The 24,414-nt window shown below is 41.1% G+C and overlaps 1 protein-coding gene across 6 annotated transcripts in view; it reads left to right on the top strand.

Moving 5' to 3' along the window:
• The window catches only part of CLIP1 (CAP-Gly domain containing linker protein 1), a 127,582-nt gene that overhangs the window by 1,094 nt on the left and 102,074 nt on the right, over positions 1-24,414 (top strand). Inside the window, exon 1 of one of the 6 annotated variants that reach the window (XM_055322814.1) lies at positions 16,352-16,372. The exons of the other annotated variants lie outside the window; for them this stretch is intronic. The gene's annotated coding sequence lies outside the window, so the exon portion shown is untranslated. Of the gene's footprint in view, positions 1-16,351; positions 16,373-24,414 lie in introns of those variants that run through there. 6 annotated transcript variants of the gene reach the window in all.

The following is a 24,414-nucleotide window of genomic DNA, read 5'->3' as shown; positions in this document are numbered from 1 at the left end:
CTGTTTTTGGCAAAACGTGGCCACCAGTTACCCTATTTAAAAGGGATGGTAGGGACGCCCGGGTGGCTCAGCGGTTGAGCATCTGCCCTCAGCCCAGGGCGTGATCCTGGGGTCCCGGAATCGAGTCCTGCATCGGGCTCCCGGCATGGAGCCTGCTTCTCCCTCTGCCTGTGTCTCTGCCTCTCTCTTTCTGGGTCTCTCATGAATAAATAAAATCAATCTTTTTTAAAAAAAAAAAAAAAAAAAGGGAGGGTAGAGGACATTGGATTTTTTTTTTTTTTTTTTTTTAAAGCAACCTTGCCTTCTTCCTGTTTTAGGTTAGGACAGTGCCAACCTAGCCAGGAAGAGCTCAGTATTAGCGTGGCTGCTGTTGTGGTTATGATTCTGGTTGGTGTTACAATTTTATTATCATTACTATATATAACCTGTGGTATCCTCAAGTGTCTGACAAAACAATGTGTTTGACTTTTGAGTTTAATGATGACCTTTTGCAAAAATCCTCAGTTATGTTGCTCCTCAGCCTTGGGGGCATTCTTTTCTCTGGAAATAATAACAATTAACCTTTATTGAGGGCTTCCTTTGGTCAGGCTCTGGGCAAATCTTTTATGTTTTATCTCATTAATCATCGCACCCGATGAAGGTGCTATCATTATCCCCATTTTACAGAGGAGGCATTGAAAGGTCAAGTACCGTGCCCTGGGTCATACAACTCAAGTGGTGGTGTCAGGATTTGAGCTCAGGCATTGACTCCAGGTGTTTAGTTATTAGATTAGTGTAGTGAATCCCTTGGCAAGGAGCAAGGCTGGCTTTTATTAAGCCAAAGGAAGTAGATGATTGCTACAAACAGCTGGTGCTGGGTTTTTGAGGTCCAGAGAAAGTGGTAAAGTACATCTTAGGCCTCCTCATTCAAAGGAGTAAAAAAGCTGAAATTGGGTGGGATCCCTTGTAGGTATTGTCTGAAGATAAAGATCATGCCCTTCCCTACCTTTTCAAGAATTGCTTAAGCTCCTGTTGCGCTTGAGCACGACATAAGCTGATCTGGTTTCTACTCTCTAGGAGTTTAGAATTCTTACTTAAAAAATTGCCCTTTTTACTTAAAATTTTTTTTATTTTTATTTTATTTTTATTTTTTTTTTCTTAAAATTTTTTTGCACCCAGTGTCTAACATTGAATCTGCTGCAGCCCATGTGACTCATACATGAATACATGTGAACTTACCTCAGTAATGTTTGGCCCTTGCTTTTAAGTAGTCTCTGTTGAGATTCTAAACCCAATGGATGGTTAATAAGAGATGAACTGGTCCTTTTGTATTCCCTACAAAGGTAGGCATCTTTGAATTTTTCACTTACTGGTCACCTAATGTTCTTATTATTTGCAGATATATTTCTGGCTGTACACACACATTTTTTTCATTCTGGGAATGTATATAGTAAGGACCTTTCACTTTATTTTTCACTTTTTCATTTTTAAAAAAATTTTTAAAAAGTAATCTCTACATCAAGTGCGGAGCTCGAACTCATAACTGTGAGATCGAGAGTTGCATGCTTCACTGACTTGAGCCAGCTAGGCACCTCTTGTATGTCACTTAATTTGGTAAATGTTATTTAGTTGATTGCAAATATGAGGTCTGTAAGTTTTAAGATGGTTTTATAGAGGTCGAAGCTAAAGAAAACAGAGTTGGGTAGTAAAGTTACATGGAGATGGCTTAATATTTCTTAACATTAGAAGGAAGTTTTGTTCAGTGTTTAAAGTGAGACTTTTTACCCTCTGTAATTTTCCACTTTATCCCAATTATCAGCTTTTTAATTCTCTTTATTGTACAGATGAGGTGTGAGGTCCAGTGTTTTTTTTTTTTTTCATATATGAAGAGTGGACAGTGTTGTTGATGAGTAGTTACAAGCCGATAGTTCTTTACATTATTTTCAAAGTGTTGTGGTATTCTTCCCAAAGGCAGCAGGTGGGGCTATGGTGTACCTCTCTGTGGGCTGTATTAAGTTTCCTTTGGTATTCACTCAACAAATATTTATTAAACATGGCTGTGTGCCAGGTGCTGTTCTGGGTGCTGATGGTATAGCAATGAATAAAACTGAAATCTTTGTTCTCTTAGACTCCCACCCCCCCTTCAAGTAGGGGAGGAATACAATAACCATTTTCTTTTCTTTTCTTTTCTTTAAATTCATGAGAGGCAGAGACATAGGCAAAGAGAGAAGCAGGCTCAATGCAGGGAGCCTGATGTGGGACTCCAGGATCACACCCTGGGCTGAAGGCAGACACTCAACTGCTGAGCCAACCAGGCATCCCTACAATAACCATATTGATAAAATTTTTTGTATATTGGACATGATATATACATGGTATGAAAAAAATAATAAGTCAGGGAAAGGGGAATATGCCCTTTTGGGGGCAAGAGTTAGGGTAATAGATATTTTAGATAGGGTGGCAAGATATTTTAGATAGGGTTGCTGAGAATGTGACCTGAGTAAAGATCTAGAGAAAGTGAGGGAATGTAGATCCCTGGGGAAGACCATAGTAGAAGAGGAAACAGCAAGTACAAAGATCCTGAGGTGGGAGTCTGGGAGGGCGCAGATAGTTTAAGGCTATATAGATTGTAGTCCTTAAAATATGTCTTAAAATATTTTTAAAATAGTGAAAGATATAGAATAGTAACATTATTGACTTTGCTGAAGAAAAAGTTAAATATTGAGGGAACTGAGGCTCAAAGAATTTTACTAACTTGCCCAGAAGGCCACATAGCTAGTGAATACAGAGCTGGAAATTGAACCCTACTTTCTGGTACCTTCAGCAATGCGCAGAGTATGTTGGCAATGGCGCCTTAAGTGGCTGGCAGAAAAGCCAGACCAGTACTTGATGCTCAGACTTGAGTGTATACTTTATTTGTATGCAGGATGTTTGCTCAACCCTGGGAGGCCTTGTAACTGACATTTGCATGTATAGGTTTTTTTCTGGAATTGTGCTCCTGGCAGCAAAGCCTTCCTTTTTAGTCTTAATAGTTTCAGGGTTCAAAATCTCTGTTTAATATAAACCTTCATTTAAGTCTCTTCAATCTTAATTGGAAAGCATTGTCAGTATTGCCCAGGATATGAATTTTTTAGATAACTGTTTAGGGAGGCTTTAGACTTATTACAGCATCTTACATATTTTTAATATATGTAGTGTATGCTTCCCATGTAGATGGAACTCAGAGAATCCATATGCTTTAAATCGGCATTTCAGTTACAATGCTCTTTTAAGGGAAAACATATTGACTGATGGTACTATTCAAGAATTCCAAGTAAGAGCGACCTCTTCAGGTTTCAATCAGAACAGAGGCTTTTTTTTTTTTTTTTTTTTTTTTTAAAGTTGGCAGATAATAATTAACCAACCTTGGATTTGGCTAGGACGTCTGGGTTAATATCCTGGTCCTGGCACCAAGTAGCAAGGAATCTTGGCCACAAGTAGTAAAGAGCTTTTTTCCCCCCCCTCAACCTCCATCTGGCACTTCCAGGACAGATTCCACTAGCACTAACTCAATGGGTGGGTCTGTTTTCTTTTTTTTTTTTTTTTTTTAAATTTTTATTTATTTATGATAGTCACAGAGAGAGAGAGAGAGGGGGGCGCAGAGACATAGGCAGAGGGAGAAGCAGGCTCCATGCACCGGGAGCCCGATGTGGGATTCGATCCTGGGTCTCCAGGATCGCGCCCTGGGCCAAAGGCAGGCGCCAAACCGCTGCGCCACCCAGGGATCCCCGGGTGGGTCTGTTTTCTAATTGTTTGCCTTAACTGGTTCAGCAACAAAATCTTAAAAGTATGCTTTGAAAAAAAAAAAATATGCTTTGTAAAATTTTTGGAAAGAGGAAGTAGTCCTATTACAGAATCCCTGTTAGGAACTCTCCTTGGTATCTTTCCCTGGAGAAACGTATTCTCCTCTACCTCTTCTCAGGGATCCTAATGAGAGTACATTTTCCTGCCCTAATATTTTTACATGACCATAAGGTCTGATACAGTTGAGACTTGAATTAAGTAGTTTGATATTTGTATTCTCCTTTACTTATGTCTAAATATAGCTTGGATCAGGTCACCATATGAACTCTGCCCATTTTTCACACTTAAAATTGCTGAGTCCTTGATTTATTGTATCTTCTCTGGAGTTAAAGGCCCGAAGATCCAGATGATCAGGGTGTACAAATCATCCGAAATTTGGGTTTGGTATATAAAGGAATGGCAACTTTAATGAGACCCCCCCCCCCACCCGGATTCTACAGATCCTAGTCGTGTAGTGCACTGAAATACTTGGCATATGTTTTCCCCTCTCTTCTCAGGAAAGGTAAGAGATATTAGGGATGTTTTTCTAGAAATCTTGTAATCAAATCATTTGACCTCCTGCCTTCTCTCTTTAACTGATTTACTCCTAAGAATAATTTCATATTGGAGACGTTATGTTCTAATACCTTAAGGCAGGAGGGATCCTATTAGACTGTTCTTTTCCAGACTGTAGAATAAATAAGTTTTATAGGCATGGTAATTTTTTTTTTATGGCCTAAGTGAAAGAAAACTATTATCACTAAGTTTCCTTCACACATGGGTGACTAGAAAAAACTGTTATCTTGAAGCCATATTACTGATTTCTGTTTTAAGGCATATATATATATATATATGGCTTACTTAGGTTGTTACATGGAGAATCTAGTTTCAAATTTAGATTTTAGAAAATGTTTCCAGTGAAGTGATGATTTTTGGGGGTTCACAGGTGTTTTTTTCCTTATATACTGGTTTGACAGTGGTCCTTATGTTTCATTAAATATATATCAGTTGTCTTATGTAGGTTCAAGGCATAACGTGTAAAACATATACAGAAACACAGAAAAAGGCAAGTTAGCCATAATCTTACTGCCCAGGGAAAATCATTTCAGTGTTTTAAATACTTTTTTAAAAGTCTGAGTTTATATTAATATTTTTAAGTAATTAAAAGTGCAATATTTTCACTGGACTCTCAGTAAATCAGCATGAGGAATCAGAATTCTATCAGAACTATCAGAAGTTTGAATTCTGGATTTGCTTTAGCCTCGACTGGGCAAGTTGTTTAAACTCTCTCTGCTTGTTGTTCTGTGAAGTGGGGGTGACACTTGCCCGGTCCATCCTGTGAGGTTGCTGTATTAATGGAAGGGATTTAGGTTTGTTGAACTGGAGAGCTCTAGATAACCTTGTCAGGTGGTAACCATAGTGCAGAGGAAATCAGTGCTTTCAAATGCCAAATTGGCCTAGGAACATGAAGACAAAGGAAGGGCCAGTCCTGTATCATACAATGGTTGCCTGTTTTGTACATAGTTAAGTTTATAGAAAAGCTTTTCAGGTGAATGTAACCAATAGAAAGGTGGGGTGGGAGAAAGCCCCAGAAATGCCAGTTTATCAAATATCTCTTGTGTTCTGAAGACTCTTCTAGGTATAAGGAGCTCTGTCTGTCACAAGGTAAGACAGCTACAGTGAGTAAGGTGGGATGGGACCCTGGAAGGTGATCACTTCATTAGTGTTGGGAGTGTGAATATGGGAGGGGATTCAGGAATGCTTCCCATGTAGGAATTAGCACTTGTGTTTTTTTTTTTTTTTTTTTTTTTTCTTTCTTGTGTTTGGTATTGATGGAAATCTAGGGGGTTGAGGCAGGGATAGTTTATATTTTAATTAAAAAAAAATTTTTTTTTCAAAATTTATTTATGATAGTCACACACAGAGAGAGAGAGAGAGAGAAGCAGAGACATAGGCAGAGGGAGAAGCAGGCTCCATGCACCGGGAGCCCGACGTGCGATTCGATCCCAGGTCTCCAGGATCGCGCCCTGGGCCAAAGGCAGGCGCCAAACCGCTGCGCCACCCAGGGATCCCTATATTTTAATTCTTAAAAGATTTTATTTATTTATTTGACAGACAGAGTGAGTGAGAGAGAGCACAAGCGGGAGGAACAGGAAAGGGAGAAGCAGGCCCCCCACTGAGTAGGGAGGCCACCGTGGGGCTCCATCCCATGACCTCAGGATCATGACCTTGGCGGAAGGCGGATGTTTAGCCAGCTGAGCCACCCAGGTGCCCCGAGGCAGGGATAGTTTAGGTAAAACATTCTAGGCCAGATTGAGCAAAGATAATGAGGCATAAAAGTAGCATGTTGAGATAATAGTCTACTGCTCTGTATTTTGAGGGCAAGTCACAGGAAATTAAGAAGTTTGGGTTTACATTAAGGGGAGGCTTCCCTGCCCTGATGAGTTCAACCCACTGGTCTCTAGCGTTTTATTTTTTTAAAGGTTTATTTATTTATTCATGAGAGAGAGAAAGAGAGAGAGAGAGAGGCAGAGACACAGGGACACAGGCAGAGGGAGAAGCAGGTTCCCTGCAGGGAGCCCGATGTAGGACTCAGTCCCGGATCCCAGGATCATGCCCTGAGGCGAAGACTTAAACACTCAACCGCTGAGCCACCCAGGTATCCCATATAGCATTTTAATCACTGAGTTTTCTGCGAGTCTTTTTTTCTGTTATTTGACCAAAAATACCAGCTTGTAGGTGGTAAACAGGAAAAACTGCTGGGTAAATTATCTTTTTCATGCAGAGTTGTGCAACCACCACCACCAGCGATTTTAGTATATTTTCTTCACACCAAGAGGAAACCCTATATTCCCAGCCCTACTCTGTGTTTCTCTAGACTTGCCTATTCTAGGCATTTCACATAAATGGAATCATGCAGTATGGATGACTTCACCTGCAAAATGTTTTCAGAGTTCATCTGTGTTGTAGCATCATGTATCAATACTTTATCATTTTTAGGGTTAAATCATATTCCATTGCATGGATATACCACGTTTTGTTCATCAGCTGATGGACATTTGGGTTGCTGCACTTTTTGCCTATTGCAAGTAACGCTATTATGAACATTTGTGTTTATGAGTGGACTTAAGTTTTCATTTATCTTGGGTATATACCTAGAAGTGGAATTGCTGGTTTATATGGGAGCTCTACCTTGTAAGGAACCACACAACTGTTTCCTAAAGTGGTCGTACCATCAGCAATGAATGAGGTTCCATTTTTTCCACATCCTTGCCAATTTATTATGTTTTTTAATTACAGTCATCCAAGCGAGGATCAAATGTGGTATCCTATTGTAATTTTTTTTTAGGTTTTATTTATTTATTCACAAGAGACACACAGAGAGAGGCAGAGACCTAGGCAGAGGGAGAAGCAGGCTCCTTGCAGGGAGCTAGATGTGGGAATGGATCCCCTGCCTGGGATCATGCCCTGAGCCAAAGGCAGATGCTCAACTGTTGAGCCACCCAGGCGTCCCTCTCATGGTAATTTTGATTTGCATCTGCCTCATGGCTAGTGATGTTAAAGATCTTTTCACGTGCTTATTGGGCATTTGTATAGCTTCTTCGGAGAATATACCAATCATCTTTTATTTTGACCTTAAGAATATTAAGTGTAAAAGCAATGTGCAGAACACTAGTATGTTAGTGTTTAGCATAAAAGTACACAAAAGAATACTATCTTTTTTTCCCAATTGTTTTTATTGTGGTAAAATACATATAACATAAAATTTACCATCTTAATCATTTTTTTCATCTTAATCATTTTTAAATTTACAATTCAGTGATATTAAGTACATTCCTGTTGCTGTGCAGCCACCACCACCATCCTTTTCCAGAACTCTTTTCATCTTGCAAAAGTGAAACTATATCCGTTAAACACTAATTTTCCGTTCCCTTCTCCCTGCCCTTGGCAGCCACCATTCTACCTTCTTTCTCTAGGACCTTGATTACCTCCTATAAGTGGAATCACACAGTATTTGTCTTTTTGTTGGTGACTTATTTCACTCAGCATAATGTCCTCTGGGTTCGTTCATGTTGTAGCACATGTCAGAATTTCTTTCCTTTTTAAGGCTGAATCCTATTCCATTATATATATCGACCATTTTTAGCTTATCTTCTCATCCGACAGTGGGTACTTAGATCGCTCCTGTGTCTCAGCTATTATGAGGACTGCTATGAACGTAGGTGTACAAATAATGCTTTAAGACCCTGCTTTCAATTCCTTTGGATATACCCCCAGAAGTGGAATTGTTGGATCATATGGTAATTCTTTTTAATTTTTTTAAATACTATTTCCACAGCAGCTGTGCCATCTTACATTCCCAACAGTGCACAGGGCTCCACTTTCTCCACATTCTTGCCAACACTTATTATTTTCCAATTTTTTGGTAGTAGTCATCGTAATGGGTGTGAGGTGGTATCTCTCTATCATTCTGATTTGCATTTCTCTTAAGATTCGTAATGTTGAGCATCATTTCGTATGCCTGTTGGCCCTGTGTGGATCTTTGAAGAAATGTGTATTCAAGTCCTTTGCCCACTGTTTTTTTTTTTTTTTTTTTTTTTTTTAAGATTTTATTTATTTGGAGATCCCTGGGTGGCTCAGCGGTTGAGCGCCACCTTCTATCCAGGGTGTGATCCCAGAGTCCTGGGATCGAGTCCCACGTCGGGCTCCCGGCATGGAGCCTGCTTCTCCCTCTGCCTGTGTCTCTGCCTCTCTCTCTCTGTGTGTCTCTATGAATAAATAAATAAAATCTTTATATTATATTAAGATTTTATTTATTTATTCATGATAATCACACAGAGAGAGAGAGGCAGAGACACAGGCAGAGGGAGAAGCAGGCTCCATGCCGGGAGCCCGACGTGGGACTCGATCCCGGGACTCCAGGATTGTGCCCTGGGCCAAAGGCAAGCGCCAAACCACTGAGCCACCCAGGCTGCCCATCCTTTGTCCACTGTTAAGCTGTTTTTTGTTGTTGTTGAGTTTACCAATTACCTTTTAATTTATATATCTATCAGGCATTTATTGCGTACCTACCTTAGGGGGAGGCACCTGTGCGGATGTTGGAGCTACAAAGTTGAGTAAAACAGGCATACCTTCTGCTCTTGGGAGGGGGATGCAGGGCTAGTAATGGAAGTCAGTCCTTTGCCTGGCAGCAGATCCTGGCTCTGTTAATTAATGGAAGACCTCCTTTTTTTTTTTTTTTATTTATTTATGATAGGCACACAGTGAGAGAGAGAGGGGGGCAGAGACACAGGCAGAGGGAGAAGCAGGCTCCATGCACCGGGAGCCCGACGTGGGATTCGATCCCGGGTCTCCAGGATTGCGCCCTGGGCCAAAGGCAGGCGCTAAACCGCTGCGCCACCCAGGGATCCCAATGGAAGACCTCCTATAGACTGCTTAACCTTTTGGAGCTCAGTGTTCTCTCCTGTAAATTGGGGATAATAGCTACTTTGCGTAGTTGCCATGTTGATTAAATGAGGCAATGTGCATAAAACTTAGTAAACATTAGAATTCTTCCTCACCTTCCATTTAGTCCCTGGGGTCTTCCTGGCTGCCCGTTGCTTAGAAAGTTAGGTTCAGCTTAGTTTTCTTTTCATTTAAGTCAGAATAGGGAAAAACCCACTTCTACCAGTACGGGAAATTAAAATCTTTCTTCCTGGCCATGTTTTCGAATGTTAGTTTGAGTAGGAGTGCCTTGCCATTATTAAAGGGCACACTTTTAATGAACAGTTGTCACTGAAGAACTTGTAATTTATGAGGAGTTAAATTCAGCATGGAAAAGCATCTTCTGTTCCTCATGTCAGAACTTGTGCCTTGCCAAATTTCAGGCTCTTTTGTATGTTTGTGAGTTTTATTTCCCAGGGCTTAACTAAAGGTAAGGTTGGCTTTCTTTCTTTTTTTTTTTTTTTAAGATTTTAATTTTAAGTAATGTCTATACCCAACATGGGACTTGAACCCACAACCTGGAGATCAAGAGTTGCACGCCCTACTGACTGAGCCAGCCTGGCACCCCAAGGGTGGAGTTTTTCTTTCTAAGGTCTGATAGGACCTGCTCTGTGTCTGTGTGGAAGATTACCTAAGCAGGAAAAAAATAACCAACAATGAAGCTGGGTATTAAGATCCAAATGAAACCATTTCCTAGTCTCTGTTTATAGTATCCAGGGTGATTGTACAGAAAAGCATCTTAGAGACTTGTGAGGAAATGAGTAGAGTGGTTTTTTCTCTTGAAATAGCCAGGTATCCTTCAGTACTGTGAAAAATAGAAAAGTGATTTTTCTCTTTCCCATTGGATCTGAAGACCTATATAGCAAATATTAAATTTGCTTATTTGCTGAGTAAAAACGAGAGATTTTATAAAGAGGAAAAGAAAACCAAGTAAGTAGCTGTTTTGTGAATTATCTTTGTACTCTTTTCTTGTTCAGAACAAACATCTGGTATGTATTTGCTTTAAGTACCGGTAGTGTCTGTTTAAGGGGAAGAGACAGTATACTTACTTTTATTCCTCTGTGAAGATCAGAAAGGGACACCAATTTTAACTTGCCTGGGGATTGACTCCTCTCACTGCTTGTATATAACAGCTCAGAAACTTTTATTCATCAGCACACTTTTAGGGTCAGGAGTCTTTAATCTGGAGATTGAGGTTTTATGTCTTAGACTGTTAAGTAACTGGGACCTTAACAAGTGATTTCACTTTTTAGAGTCCATTTCCTCAGTGGTAAAATGAGGAAGTTGAACTAGATTGCTTAGGTCTCTTCTGATTCTAAAATTTTATGATGCTATATTAAGCACATTAGTTCCTTTTGACACATTAGTATAATTGACTGCTGTCTGTCGACCTATTAAGTAAGTTCTTCCGGGAGACACTAACCAGGCCTACTAATTTCTGTCTCTTTTAAGATCTGACTCTCAGCTGGTGGTATTAGAGTTACAGAGTCACAAGAATTTTGTAGATATTTGTGTAAATGAGCAAAATAGCTCAAAGTACTCAGCTTTCCATGTTCCCTTTTTAAAAATTCTTTTGCAGATGGATGAACTTTGAGAGGCTGCTTATTTTCTGTTTATCCAAGTAGCAGGAACATGAAATCTTCACTCAAACTTAGCTGTACAAAGACATTCATAATTGCAGGCAGTTGCATCATGGCAGAGTGTCATCTTCTAGAAAAATTGCCTAATGCTCCAGATCTCTTTGGCTTGGTTGGATTTCAGCCCCCTCCTTCTCCTTTTTAAAACTGCTATAGACTTTGAAATTCTGGGTACAATTTGTATTCTGCACTACGTCATACGCTGAGCCTTAAAAACATGATTTTCAAGCACAGAAATTTTGAAATGGTCATGTCTTTCTGCTGATACCCTGTTCTGACTTCATCCAGCAAACATCCTGAACTGAGTCTTTAATCACTTAAAATTCTATTTCTGATTTTGCTAGAGTGTGCGGTAAAAGTTTCTGTTTACCTTCAGTATCTTACTGGATGACATCCTCAAACCAGCACTTAAGTTGGTAAACTGATTTTTTTTTAATTTTATTTTATTTTTTTTATTTATTTATGATAGTCACAGAGAGAGAGAGAGAGAGAGAGAGGGAGAGAGGCGCAGAGACACAGGCAGAGGGAGTAGCAGGCTCCATGCACCGGGAGCCCGACGTGGGATTCGATCCTGGGTCTCCAGGATCGTGCCCCGGGCCAAAGGCAGGCGCCAAACCGCTGCGCCACCCAGGGATCCCTGGTAAACTGATTTTATAAATTGTTTTGTAAGGCCTCTAACCAGTTAGAAATTGGAGGTACAACTGCTTTCGGGCACCATTTGAATTAAGAAGTCAGTTAATCTTCTGACCCTTCCTGGCTTGTCTCCTTTAGTGTCTAAATGTGCTTTTCACATTGATTCTTTTAAACAGTGACTACAATATTTACTTATCTCTTTTATCTTTTGTACTCTGTCCTTGCGAGAGATGTGCACTTTGTTTTTAATCTTTGTGTTAACTTTAAAGCTGTTTGACTCTGGCTTGTTTAAAAAGCTATATCATATGTTGTGCATTTTTTTCTAAGTTCTAGGCTCCTGCTACTATGTATTAAACATTTTTTATACTCTATCTCAATATTTCATGATAATCTGTTAAGAACACCACTATTTTCAGATGCTCTGGCCTCCTGATCAAAATTTGAGACATGGCTCCACCCTTTTAGGCATATGCCTTGGAAAGACAGAGTCAGCTCTTAGTTAGATGGATTCTCTTTCTCCTCTTTCCATTTTGGAAAGTTGTTTTCTTCTCGTGGAAGTTTATTTCTGACCGGGCTGCATAGCCTTTTCCCCTGGCTGATCTTTTCATTATTCCTGAGTCTTCTAATCCTCTGTTGGAGATGGTGGGATAAAGAAGCAGAGGGGCAATTTGGAATTTCCCTGTCATTATGGGCACCAGTCATTATAGACTTAACCTCTCAGGTTTAAGATTTTATCCTCTTACCCTTTAAGCCAATAACTTAGTTGCTGCTGAAACCAAATGGCTCCAGACCTCTCCTTGCTCTTCTCTCTAGTTTACCTCACTTGTTGCACTGATTTGAAGCAGTGGATCTGTGACCTGTGTCCTATACTGTGTTTGGTGACGTCTCACACATTTTCCCTGTGCTCAAGGGGCTAGCTTCTGGGAGGCCAGAACAAATGATGGCCTTGAGGCCGCTTCATGTCACTCATACCGACTGATCCTCCTGTGCTTGCCAGATACTCCACTCTAGAGGAGATGCCCTCCATCCCCCAGCCAGTGTTGTGTCTTCATTCAGAAGACCAGCAAGTTTCTCAAAAGTTAAAATGTAGGACAATGCTTTTTCTTCCCTGGGTCTTATTTTACAGCCACTAGATTGTTTCTAAGTCAAAGACCGTTTACTAAAATAAAGTGTGTGTGTGGGAATATCAGATTAGTAAGAAACAACTGATGTGTTAACCTTTAGCGTCTCTGACTCTCCTACAGCTTTTCCCTCCAGTCCCGAGCCTGCCTTTCCACATACTCTTATGCCATTCCTCTCCTCTGCCTTGGTTTCTTACAATTGGAAAGGCAGCAAAAGCTAAGCACGATGCTGCTGTCCTCTAGAGTGGAGTATCTGGCAATAATGCTCTCAGCCCCTCTTTGTACTTGAAATGCTGCTCCTGCTACATTGGCCTTCAATCTGCCGGTCACTAACACTGTTTCCTCTCGTGTATCTTGAGACACACTTATTAAATTTTCATCTGTAACTCAATCTGTGTACTTTGCTTTGAGTATTGTGTGGGTGTATTTTCAAACTCTTAGTGTTGAGCTGTTGGTTTTACTGGCCAGTGCATTGTGCTACCAGCAGGTCATCTTTATACATTATGCATCCCTTGTCAAATATTTATTTTTTTTTAAAGATTTATTCATGAGAATACACAGGAGAGAGAGAGAGAGAGAGGCAGAGACACAAGCAGAGGGAGAAGCAGGCTCCATCCAGGGAGCCCGACGTGGGACTCGATCCCACGTCTCCAGGATCACACCCTGGGCTGCAGGCGGCGCTAAACCGCTGAGCCACTGGGGCTGCCCCAAATATTTCTTTTTTTTTTTTTTTGAGAGAGAGAAAGCATACATGCATGCACAACTCAAGTGGGGGGGAGGGGCAGAGGAAGAGAGATAATCTTTTTTTTTTTTTAAAGATTTTATTTATGAGAGACACACACACACACACACACACACAGAGGCAGAGACACAGGCAGAGGGAGAAGCAGGCTCCATACAGGAAGCCTGATGTGGGACTCGATCCCAGGACCCCAGGATCACACGCTGAGCCAAAGGCAGATGCTCAACCACTGAGCCACCCAGGTGTTCCCGAAAGGGAAAATCTTTAGCAGGCTCCAGACTCAGTGTGGAGCTCGAGGCTGGGTTCATCTCAAGACCCTGAGATCATGACCCAAGCCAAAATCAAGAGTTGGATGCCCAACCAGCTGAGCAACCCAGGTGTCCCTCAAATAGATATTTTAAAGATCCCCTTATAGTAAATACTTTGCCCTCCTTTTTATCTATTTTTTTTTAAAGATTTTATTTACTTATTCATAAGAGACACAGAGAGAGGTGCAGAAACATAGGCAGAGGAAGAAGCAGGCTCCCTGTGGGGAGTCTGATGCAGAACTCCATCCCAGGACCCTGGGACCATGACTTGAGCCAATGGTAGACATTCAGTCACTGAGCTGCCCAGGCGCCCCCCCCTTTTATATTAATGATTAAATTATCCACAGTTTCATATTCAAGATTTTATATTTTTCCTTTTCCTCATATGTGTGTTGTAATGAAATTGGAAAGGGGTGCCTTGGTGGCTCAGTGATTGAGCATCTGCCTTTGGCTCAGGTCATGATCCCAGGGTCCTGAGATCGAGTCCCACACTGGGCTTCTTGCAGGGGGCCTACTTCTCCTTTTGCCTATGCCTATCTGTGTTTCTCATGAGTAAATAAATAAAAATGTTAAAAAAAAAGAAATTGGAAAAGACGAATGTTGTATATCTAGGGGGATTTGGGGCAACTGGCAACTCTGTTACTGATGCCAAGAAGAAGGCCACTTCATTTATATTCTACCTTAAACATATATTCTAGACATGTACTGTCCTGTACAATAGTCACAAGCCACATAAGGCTGTTGAGCACTTGAAAAGTGTTAAGTCCTAGTTGAGGTGTGCTATTAATATAAAATACACAATGGGCAGCAGTCTGGGTGGCTCAGCGGTTTAGCATCGCCTTCAGCCCAGGGCGTGATCCTGGAGACCCAGGATCGAGTCCCATATCAGGCTCCCTGCATGGAGCCTGCTTCTTCCTCTGCCTGTCTCTCTCTCTCTCTCTCCTCTCTCTCTCTCTCTCTCTCTCTCTCATGAATAAATAAATAAAATCTTAAAAAAAATACACAACGGGTTTCAAAGACCTAGTAGGGAAAAAATGTGATACAGCCTATTAATAATTTTAATATTGATTACATTTTGAAGTACTATTTTGGATATATTCAGTTAAATAAAATGTTATTTTACCTCTTTTAATTTTCTAAATGTTACTAGAAAATTTAAAAGTATATATTTGTCTTATATTTCTATCAGACAGTGCTGTTCTATAAAGTATGGTGGTGTCAACAAAGATAATGATCTAACTTGAGACTTGCAGCTCTTACATACCACTCACTGGCGGTAGCTATTGAACAGTTTGCTCATAGCATCATTGGCCTACTTTTAAAAAGAAGCCCCCTGAGGGCACCTAGGTGGCTCAGTTGGTTAAACATCTGCCTTCAGCTCAGCTCATGATCCCAGGGTGCTGGGATTGAGCCCTGGATTGGGCTCCTTGCTCAGCAGAAAACCTGCTTCTCCCTCTCTTCTGCCTGCCGCTACCCCTGCTTGTGCTTGTGTTCTCGCTCTCTCATGTTCTCTGTCAAATAAATAAAATCTTAAAAAAAAAAAAAAGCCCCTGTATTGGGAAAATCTATTGCTGTCATCTTTGTCAATGTTTTAGAGATAGTGAGAGTTAGTTGATGCTTTAGTTTGAAAATTGTAGTATTGCATCATTTTACAGGTTCTTGTTTTGATGTTGAGTCAGTTTAGAACTTCTTTGTACTCTTACTGTGTACCAAATACTTTTTTAGCTTCTTTGGATGCAAAGACAAATCTTACCCCTGACCATGAGGAACTTAGTCATCGCGTGCTATGCAAACAAGACAGGCGTGTGATTCATCGTTCAGTAATAGGAGACTGCATGGTGGTTAGTGCAGTGTGGAGAAGGAAGAGATAGGGCAGAAACAGTCACCAGGAAGGACCCCGCGAGGAGGGGATGCCTCTGCTTATATTCTTTTAGAGAACATCCCGGAAACCCACATGCAGGGGAAAGTGTGGTGTGAAGCAGTACGGGCCTTGGTGTATAAACAGCCCATTTTCAGGAGGTGAGATGTGGCCGTGCACTCCCATCCCAGGAGTGTAAGCTCAGCTTAGCCAGGCAGGCCTGTCAGCTTATTGATTGGGTTTTGGTTGTCTCAAGCGAAGTTGAAATACTTGACCTTCCTTGTAAAGTTGAAGAAAATATGTAAATCCTCTTCCGTTTTGTCTTTTCCAGTCTTTTCTGTACGTAGATATGAATATGAAGAAGCTGAAAGAGGGAAAAAATCGAATAACCTGCCCTTCTTTAGTAGAAACATGAGTCAGTTTTGGAAAGCTACCAGAGTGTTGTGTAAGTGGCTGGAGCAGTGGCTGGAGCAGACCAGCTCAGGTTACACTGCATCTCCCATGTTGGGGGTAGGGGACAGCAAGTGACAAAGCATGCAACAGACACTTACATAACCAGGACTTCAGGGGACAGGACTGAGCTGTGAATGGACCTCCCAAATTCTGGAATATGACATTAGAACACAGCCTTTGAATTTTTCTCTCAAGCTTGACTTGAAGATGAGCCTCAGAAACATCTCTCTCAAACTAGACTATTACTTTTGGAACTTCTGTTATTAAGTTCATGAACTTTGATCATTTTAGAATTACAAGGGAGCTCAGAAGTCTCAGAGCACGGCTGTTTGTAGGTAAGTCGTGTAACGTGTTTGGTGCCCTATTTCCTCACGGCACCCAGCAGGGCAGAGTTGAAACTTAGGTCTCCAGGTGCCACTCTGCCATCAATATCATGCAGCTGGCTTCCAGAGGCTCAAACTCCCTCTCCTGGCAGGTTAATTGCACTGCAGAGTCTTCAACTCTCCTTTGCTTCCCAACAGAATTAGTTAGTAAGTAAAGGAGGTTTCTTGTTTTGCTCATGGGGCGGAATGGACCATGAGAGGACCAGGTGAAGTGTGAGGATGTGATTTGCCAGGGAGGATTCAGTGCTCTATCGGAGAGTGCCAGGAGATGCTGAGCTTGTAAGAAGCTGATCTTATCAGACGAGTCGTCTCTCCTCACACATGGCAGAGTTCTCTTACTTTGGCAAAGTTAGAACTACAGTGGCTTACCTTTCATTTTGGATCCTTGCCCTTTAACTTAAGAGAATTTGGATTTGAAATCCAAAAACAGTCAAACCACACAAAAAGATGGAGTTGGAAATAGATCTTACTGAAGTCAGTAATCTCCACTTATAACTGAGGATACCAAGGTTTGGGAAGGGGTTAAATGCTAGTTCAGGGTCATCCAGCTGGGATAGAATCTAGGTGTTCATTTCCTAGTTTAGCCTTTTGTGCCTTTCTTTATATTTTTGTAAGCCATAACTTTTTTTTTTAAACAGTAAATACAAAACCAAAATGAGTAAACAAAACCTTAAAATCAGAGAGGAGTTATGAAGAACATTATTCCTTTTGTTTGACATGATTTATACCATGTTTATTTTTGGGAACTGCTTGTTTTGAGGAATCTCTTCTGTAAATTTCTTAAGCTTTTTTTAGGTTATGAGGGAGAAGGCAGGGTTTAGATTTTACTAAAATACTTCATATAATACAAACTACATGATGGAGAATTTCAAACATGCACAGATGTAGAGAAAATACTTCTGTCACCTAACTGAACCATTGTCAATTCATCAGTCTTAGTTCATGTAAATTTTAGTGCGCTGTAGTTAGACTTGTATGTTTTTTACACCTATTTTGCCCTTGCCAGCAAAATGTTGTTTTGCCTTTTTAAAGATTTTATTTATTTATGTTTAAAGATTTTATTCATTTATTAATGAGAGACACGCACAGGGTGGGGGGCGGGGCAGAGACACAGGCAGGGGGAGAAGCAGGCTCCTCGCAAGGAGCCCAATGTGGGACTCGATCCTGGGACCTCCAGGATCATGCCCTGGGTTGAAGGCAGGCGCCAAACCACTGAGCCACTCAGGGATCCCAGATTTTATTTATTTATTTTATTTTTAAAAGATTTATTTATTAGAGAGAGAGAGAGAAAGCAGGAGCAGAGTGAAGAAGTAGAGGGGGAAGCAGATTCCTGGCTGAGCAGGGAGCCCCATTTGGGGCTGGATCCCAGGACTCAGGGTTCGTGACCTGGTTGGAGGCAGATACTTAACCGACTGAGCCACCTAGGCGCCCCAAAGACTTATTTATTTATTTTAGATAGAGTGTGTGCTTGTAGGGGGTAGGGGCAGAGGGAGAGAGAAACCTAAGCTGACTCCAGCCCCATGCCCCACTCCCACTCAATCTCCCCATGCGGAGATCACAACCTTGAGATCACCACCTGAGCAGAAACCAAGAGCTGGACACTCAACAGACTGCGCCACCCAGAAAAATATAGTACTTTTATTATTCATGTAATTATGCTTTTGATGGTATGACATATTTCTGTCTCAAGTGCTTATCCTAAAAATGTTGTCAGTTGACTTAGTAGAGGTGATTGTAAAGCTCTAGTCACAGTTTTCTTTCTTTCTTTTTCTTTTTTAAAGATTTTATTTATTTATTAGAGACACACACACTACGAGAGAGAGAGAGAGAGAGAGAGAGAGAGAGAGAGAGAGAGAGAGAGAGGCAGAGACACAGGCAGAGGGAGAAGCAGGCTCCATGCAGGGAGCCCGATGTGGGACTCGATCCCGGGTCTCCAGGATCAGGCCCCGGGCTGAAGGCAATGCTAAACTGCTAAGCCACTGGGGCTGCCCCATAGTTTTTTAACATTCTTTAAGAAAGAGACTCCACCCCCATTATGGGGCTCCAACTCACAACCCAGAGATCAAGAGTTGTGTGCTCTACTGAGGTTTTTATCTTTGCACCATATTAGCTAAGAAGAGCTAGCTGCCCTAAGAGACCCCATTTATTTTGCTGACTTAAACAGGTAAAAGTTTATTTTCAGTTATGGAAAAGTTCAGGGTGGGTTTGTTACTGTTGAGGGACCAGGGAGGAGTGATTCAGGAACCTAGGCAAAAGCTTTGCTTTTTTGGCTCCCAGTTGGTCTCCATTAAGCCAATGCAAGGGCCGGCATGGGGGCGACGCGGGTAAGGTCTTAAGGGGCCATGCAGGGAAGGTCTTAAGGGCTAGGCCTGGGCGTGGTGCACAGCCTACACCCCTCAGATGCCATTGGCTGGAACCCAGTCACGTGACCGTACTGAGCAGCAAGGGGACTTGGAAAATGTCTGGGATTCCGGGAAGACTAAATCCAGTTAGTAAACACCTAGACACTACATGCATGTGCACTTCTCATGCTGGACATGTTTGCTGCGTTTATGTTCCCGTGTGGAAAACAGCACAGTAGAGTGTTTTCTTTGTGGTTGAAGCCATTTTACTGTGACTTAAAAATCAGTTTTTTTTTTTTTTTTTTTTTGCTCAAGAAATTACATTGTTCCTTAAATAAAATTTCAGAAACCCAAGGAAACACAGATAAGATCTGAAAACTACCACTAATCCCATATTACCTGGAGATAATTATTAATCCTTTGTTACATTTCCTTCCAATTCAAGACTTTTTAACTGCTTAGAAATAATAAATTTTTACTAGTTCTTATTCTATGCTGGCTCGTGAACTCCAACAAAACTCCTGAGTGGGGGAAGCTACAGCAGTTACCAATAGTCTGGCAATTTTGCCCTTTCTTAACAAAAATACACTACTGCAGAGTCATGGTGAGGCTTTATGCTTTTTGCATTTTCAAAATTAACTCTAGGTTACACGTCTTAATCTTCATTCCTCTTAGTAAATAGAGTAAATATTGGGGCTGAAGTTAGATTGCAAAGGCAGAGATAACATTTTAGGTTTTTGGTTTGCTTCCTACTCAGCTTTTAAAATTCTTAAATACTGTTTAATTTCCCAGGAGAGGATACTAAGAAAAAGTGTTTGAAACTGAGCCAGATTTAAAACTTGACAGCTCGAAATACATAAAAAGAAGTTTCTGGTGGTGAGGTGAGGACTTAGGTGGATGTACTTTGCTTACCTGCATCGCTTTTTCCAGTCACAGCAGTGGAGAAAGATGCTTGTCTTAGATGGGAGAACCTTTTGAGAGAAAATGTGTTTCTTGAGTCATCAGCTCCAGATTCAGGAATACAGAACCTTCTGAGTTTTGTGTTTGTGTGTTTTGTTTTTTAAGTAGGTTCCACACCCAGCGTGCAACCCAGTGTGGTGCTTGAACTCATGACTCTGAGATCAAGATCTGAACTTAGATCGGGTCAGATGCTTAACTGAATGAGCCACCCAGGCACTCCTGGTTTTTCTTTTTTTTTTTTTTTTTTCTTTTTTTCTTTTTTTTTTAAATTTATTTATTTATGATAGTCACAGAGAGAGAGAGAGAGAGAGGCAGAGACACACACAGGCAGAGGGAGAAACAGGCTCCATGCACCGGGAGCCCGACATGGGATTCGATCCCGGGTCTCCAGGATCGCGCCCTGAGCCAAAGGCAGGCGCCAAACCGCTGCGCCACCCAGGGATCCCCACTCCTGGTTTTTCTTTAAAGTGGTGAGGTTGGTGAGGCAGACCCACCTCAGAATTCTTCTTTGTGATGTCATCATCATGACCTCGTAGGCAGGGTTGCTCAAAATGTTTGTGTAGCTCTTGGCAAGATATGAGCTGAGGCCTGGTCCGATAATACAGACACCATGAGGTACCAGTTTGTTTCATATTGGTAGATTGTACAGGTAGAACTTTCCTGCAACTTCTGTAGATTAAAAAAATACACTAATGTTAGGCTCTCTATATTTTACAGAAGATTGTGTAATGGTAAGAAAATTATTGTTTTAAAATATCCTGTGGCAGGAAATTTCATTTTTTCTTTTTTTTTAATTTATTTATTCATGATAGACATAGAGAGAGAGAGAGAGAGGCACAGACACAGGAGGAGGGAGAAGCAGGCTCCATGCCGGGAGCCCAACGTGGGACTCGATCCCGGGACTCCAGGATCATGCCCTGGGCCAAAGGCAGGGGCTAAACCACTGAGCCACCCAGGGATCCCCTGGCAGGAAATTTCAAAACAGAAAACTAAGTAGTAGAGCAGAAGTATTTTACTGTGTGAATGGCTATGTGGATAGTAGCTCTATTTGCTATGTAATTGGCTATCAATTTTCCTGTTCCCTGCAAATCTAACATTTTCGTTCTTTGAAATTATATCTTTAGCATTAGGGCAAGTAACAATTTGAAATGATGAGACTTGGTTGTCAGCATTGGTATAAATTGTCTATGATCCAGAGGCCTAAATTCAGATGCATCAGAGCTGAGAAGTTGTTATCATTTTTTTTTTTAATATATTGCTTTGCTCTTTATACCAGTTTTAGCCGGATTTGAAAGAAAAAGTGTTGGCTCATACAAAGGTCCAAAAATGTAGTCTCTGATGATTAATACATATAATTTCCTCAAGCATTGGCCTTTATTTTTTATTTTTATCTTCAAAGATTCTATTTACCCATTTATAGGTGTGGGATGGTGGGAGAGGGACGAGCAGACTGTGCTGAGCGCAGAGCTCAACACAGGACTGAATCCCAGAACCCTGAGATCATGACCCTAGCCGATACCTAGAGTCAGGCTCAACCGACTGAGCTACCAAGGCACCCCTGTTTTTATTTTTTTAAAGATTTATTTATGAGAGGGACACCTGGGTGGCTCAGTGGTTAAGCATCTGCTTTTGGCTCAGAGCATGATCCCAGGATCCTGGGATCGAGTCCCACATTGGGCTTCCTGTGAGGAGCCTGTTTCTCCCTCTATCTAGAGATAGAGCCTATGTCTCTGCCTCTATCTCTCATGAATAAATAAAGAAAATCTTAAAAAAAATTTATTTATGAGAGAGAGAGAGAGACATCATGGTGAAGAAGGGCAGAGAGAGAGAGGGTCCGAAGCAGACTCCGTGCTGAGCATGGAGCCCAACGTGGGGTTTGACTCCACCACCCTGAGATCACAACCCAGGCCAAAACCAAAAGTTGGATGCTCAGCCAACTATGCCACCCAGGTGCCCCAAGGATTGTCTTCCTTTAAACAAAAACTTCAAAAACCCTGTGTTCTTATTTTTTTTATTTTTATTTTTATTTTTTTACCCTGTGTTCTTATATACTGGGTATAAGCACTTGATAAATTATCCTCTCCCATATTTTATTTAAGTAGATAGCGGTCTCTTCTAAATTTGATTCTGTGAGTCTAAGTTGAGAGATTATTGAGTGGCCAAATTTTTGTTTTGTTTTGTTACTGTTTTTTCTCATAAAGCATGTATTATTATTATTATTTAAATATTTTAAAAAAATAAATATTTAATCATGAGCGACAGAGGGGGGGTGCAGAGACACAGGCCAAGGGAGAAGCAGGCTCTATGCAGGGAGCCTGATGTGAGACTCGATCCCAGGTCTCCAGGATCACGCCCTGGGCTGAAGGCAGTGCCAAACCACTGAGCCACCCAGGCTGCCCACAAAGCATGTATGAGACTCAACATCCCATTTTTTGAAGTAGACATCTCTTTTTAAAATATTGTCCTATGTGTTTCTTTCTGTGATAGTCATATGTCCCTATTTTCTTAAACATGTAAAGCCTAGAGTTTTAAAACATTCACTTTCTTTGAGACTACAAGCCCTTTATGGGTCTACTAGGTCTGTTGTTTTTCAAATATGTCTCTTTAACTGGCATGTTTTTCAGGCATCTTAGAAATAGCCATCCTGTACACATAAGTTGTAGAAATTTGAAACTACAAATTTCAAATGAATTTTAACTATTTTAGATCAGTTTTCATTGTTACAAACATTTCTGTGTTGTTTTTTTTTTTAAAGATTTTATTTATTTATGAGAGACACAGAGAGAGGCAGAGACAGAGGCAGAGGGAGAAGGAGGCTCCATGCAGGAAGCCCAATGCGGGACTCGATCCCAGGACTCCAGGATCATGCCCTGAGCTGAAGGCAGACACTCAACCACTGAGCCACCCAGGTGTCCCACATTTCTGTGTTTTCAGCATAAATGCTTATGCAATGAGAATAGAACTGAATCTTTGATTTCTGAATTCCCATTCCCATTGCAAGATCTCTCATGAAACGGTTATCCAGATGGAGTTGGAATGGTAGCAGGTCATAGCAGAGGAGGAGTGATCCCAGAGGCATCTTAAAATGATAGTTGGTAGTTTTCTGGGTCAGCTGAAGTATCACTTGCTCACTGTGCTTTGCATAGTGTTAGATGGCTTTGACTTCATTTCCAACTTTGAGATTCCTTACTAGAGTCATGTTTTTATGTTTATTTTTCCTTCCTCCAAGGTCTTGGAATTTTTCGTAAAAGCAACTTTTTTCTTTATCTGAATTTTTTCAGTATTCTTTATGAAACATAGATTGCTTATTAAAAGGACTAACTGCAGTAAGCTTATGTTCTCTGTTTTGAGAAGGGTGTAGTCTTTTTTTAAAAAAGATTTTATTTATTTATTCATGAGAGACACACAGAGAGAGAGGCAGAGACACAGGCAGAAGGAGAAGCAGGCTCCACGCAGAGAGCCCAACGTGGGACTCCGTCCGGGGTCTCCAGGATCAGGCCTTGGGTGCTAAACTGCTGAGTCACCTGGGCTGCCCCAAGAAGGGTGTAGTCTTGAACTGTAACCCCAACCCCTGAAAATCTGTTTAAAACATGAGATTGAGGATCCCTGGGTGGCGCAGCGGTTTAGCGCCTGCCTTTGGCCCAGGGCGCGATCCTGGCGACCCGGGATCGAATCCCATGTCGGGCTCCCGGTGCATGGAGCCTGCTTCTCCCTCTGCCTCTCTCTCTCTCTCTCTCTCTCTCATTCTATGTGACTATCATAAATAAATAAAAAAAATTAAAAAAAAAACCATGAGATTGATATCTATGTAATTTCCTGTTAAAATATTGTGCAGTGAGGGAAGTTCTATCTGAAAGGAAAGTGTGGTGCTTGATTTCATAGAAATAATACCTATTTGGGTGCTTACTGTGTACTGACATTATCCTAATCATGAAACATCCCCAGATGCTGGTCTTTTTGAGTATCTACTACACTCAACAAATGTGTACCAAATCTTGACTTCCCAGGGGGTAGAACACATTTTTTTGTTGGGTGGAGAAGAATAGTTGTACTTTCTGGAATCTTAACTTGGCGTAAAGCTGACATTCTCAAGAAATGTAAAGCATACTTTTTTTGGGAAATGGCAAAGAAGATAGGTCTTCTAAGATTATTTATTTCCCTGAAATAAATATCTTGCCCTTTAAAAATTTATTTAGGTCAGATTTCAGAGTTTAATCACAAACTAGGATATTAATCTACTTCAAAATTTTTGCTTATTTGAGGCCTGGCTTTTTTTGTCTCTTAAACCAATAGGTTACATAGGAAAAAAACCAAAACAAAACACAAAACCAAAACCTCTGTTCCTTTAGTGTTGATGTTCAGCAACAAAGCTTCCTGTTAGGTGAAATGTAAACCTTGTAATGAGAAGGAAGAGAATAGGAAGGGATTGTGCAGCTGAACCACCTATATATTCTGGAGTCCTTCTGTCTGGTATGGAGTTGGTGCTTAGAAGATCTCCCTCTCTGCATTTCCCATTTGAGAATGTACAAACAAAATAGTAGCTATTTTTGACTATTCAGAAGTGAGTTCTAGAGATAAACATTCTACAAATGGTTCTTGGCTTGGGGCATCTGGGAGGCTCAGTTGGTTAAGCATCTGCCTTTGGCTCAGGTCATGATCCTGGGGCTGTGAGATTGAGCCCCGCATTGGGCT

The sequence above is a fragment of the Nyctereutes procyonoides genome, unplaced genomic scaffold (assembly GCF_905146905.1).
Source record: "Nyctereutes procyonoides isolate TBG_1078 unplaced genomic scaffold, NYPRO_anot_genome, whole genome shotgun sequence".
Classification (NCBI taxonomy): Eukaryota; Metazoa; Chordata; class Mammalia; order Carnivora; family Canidae; genus Nyctereutes; species Nyctereutes procyonoides.
This window is presented reverse-complemented; position numbering and strand designations above follow the sequence as displayed.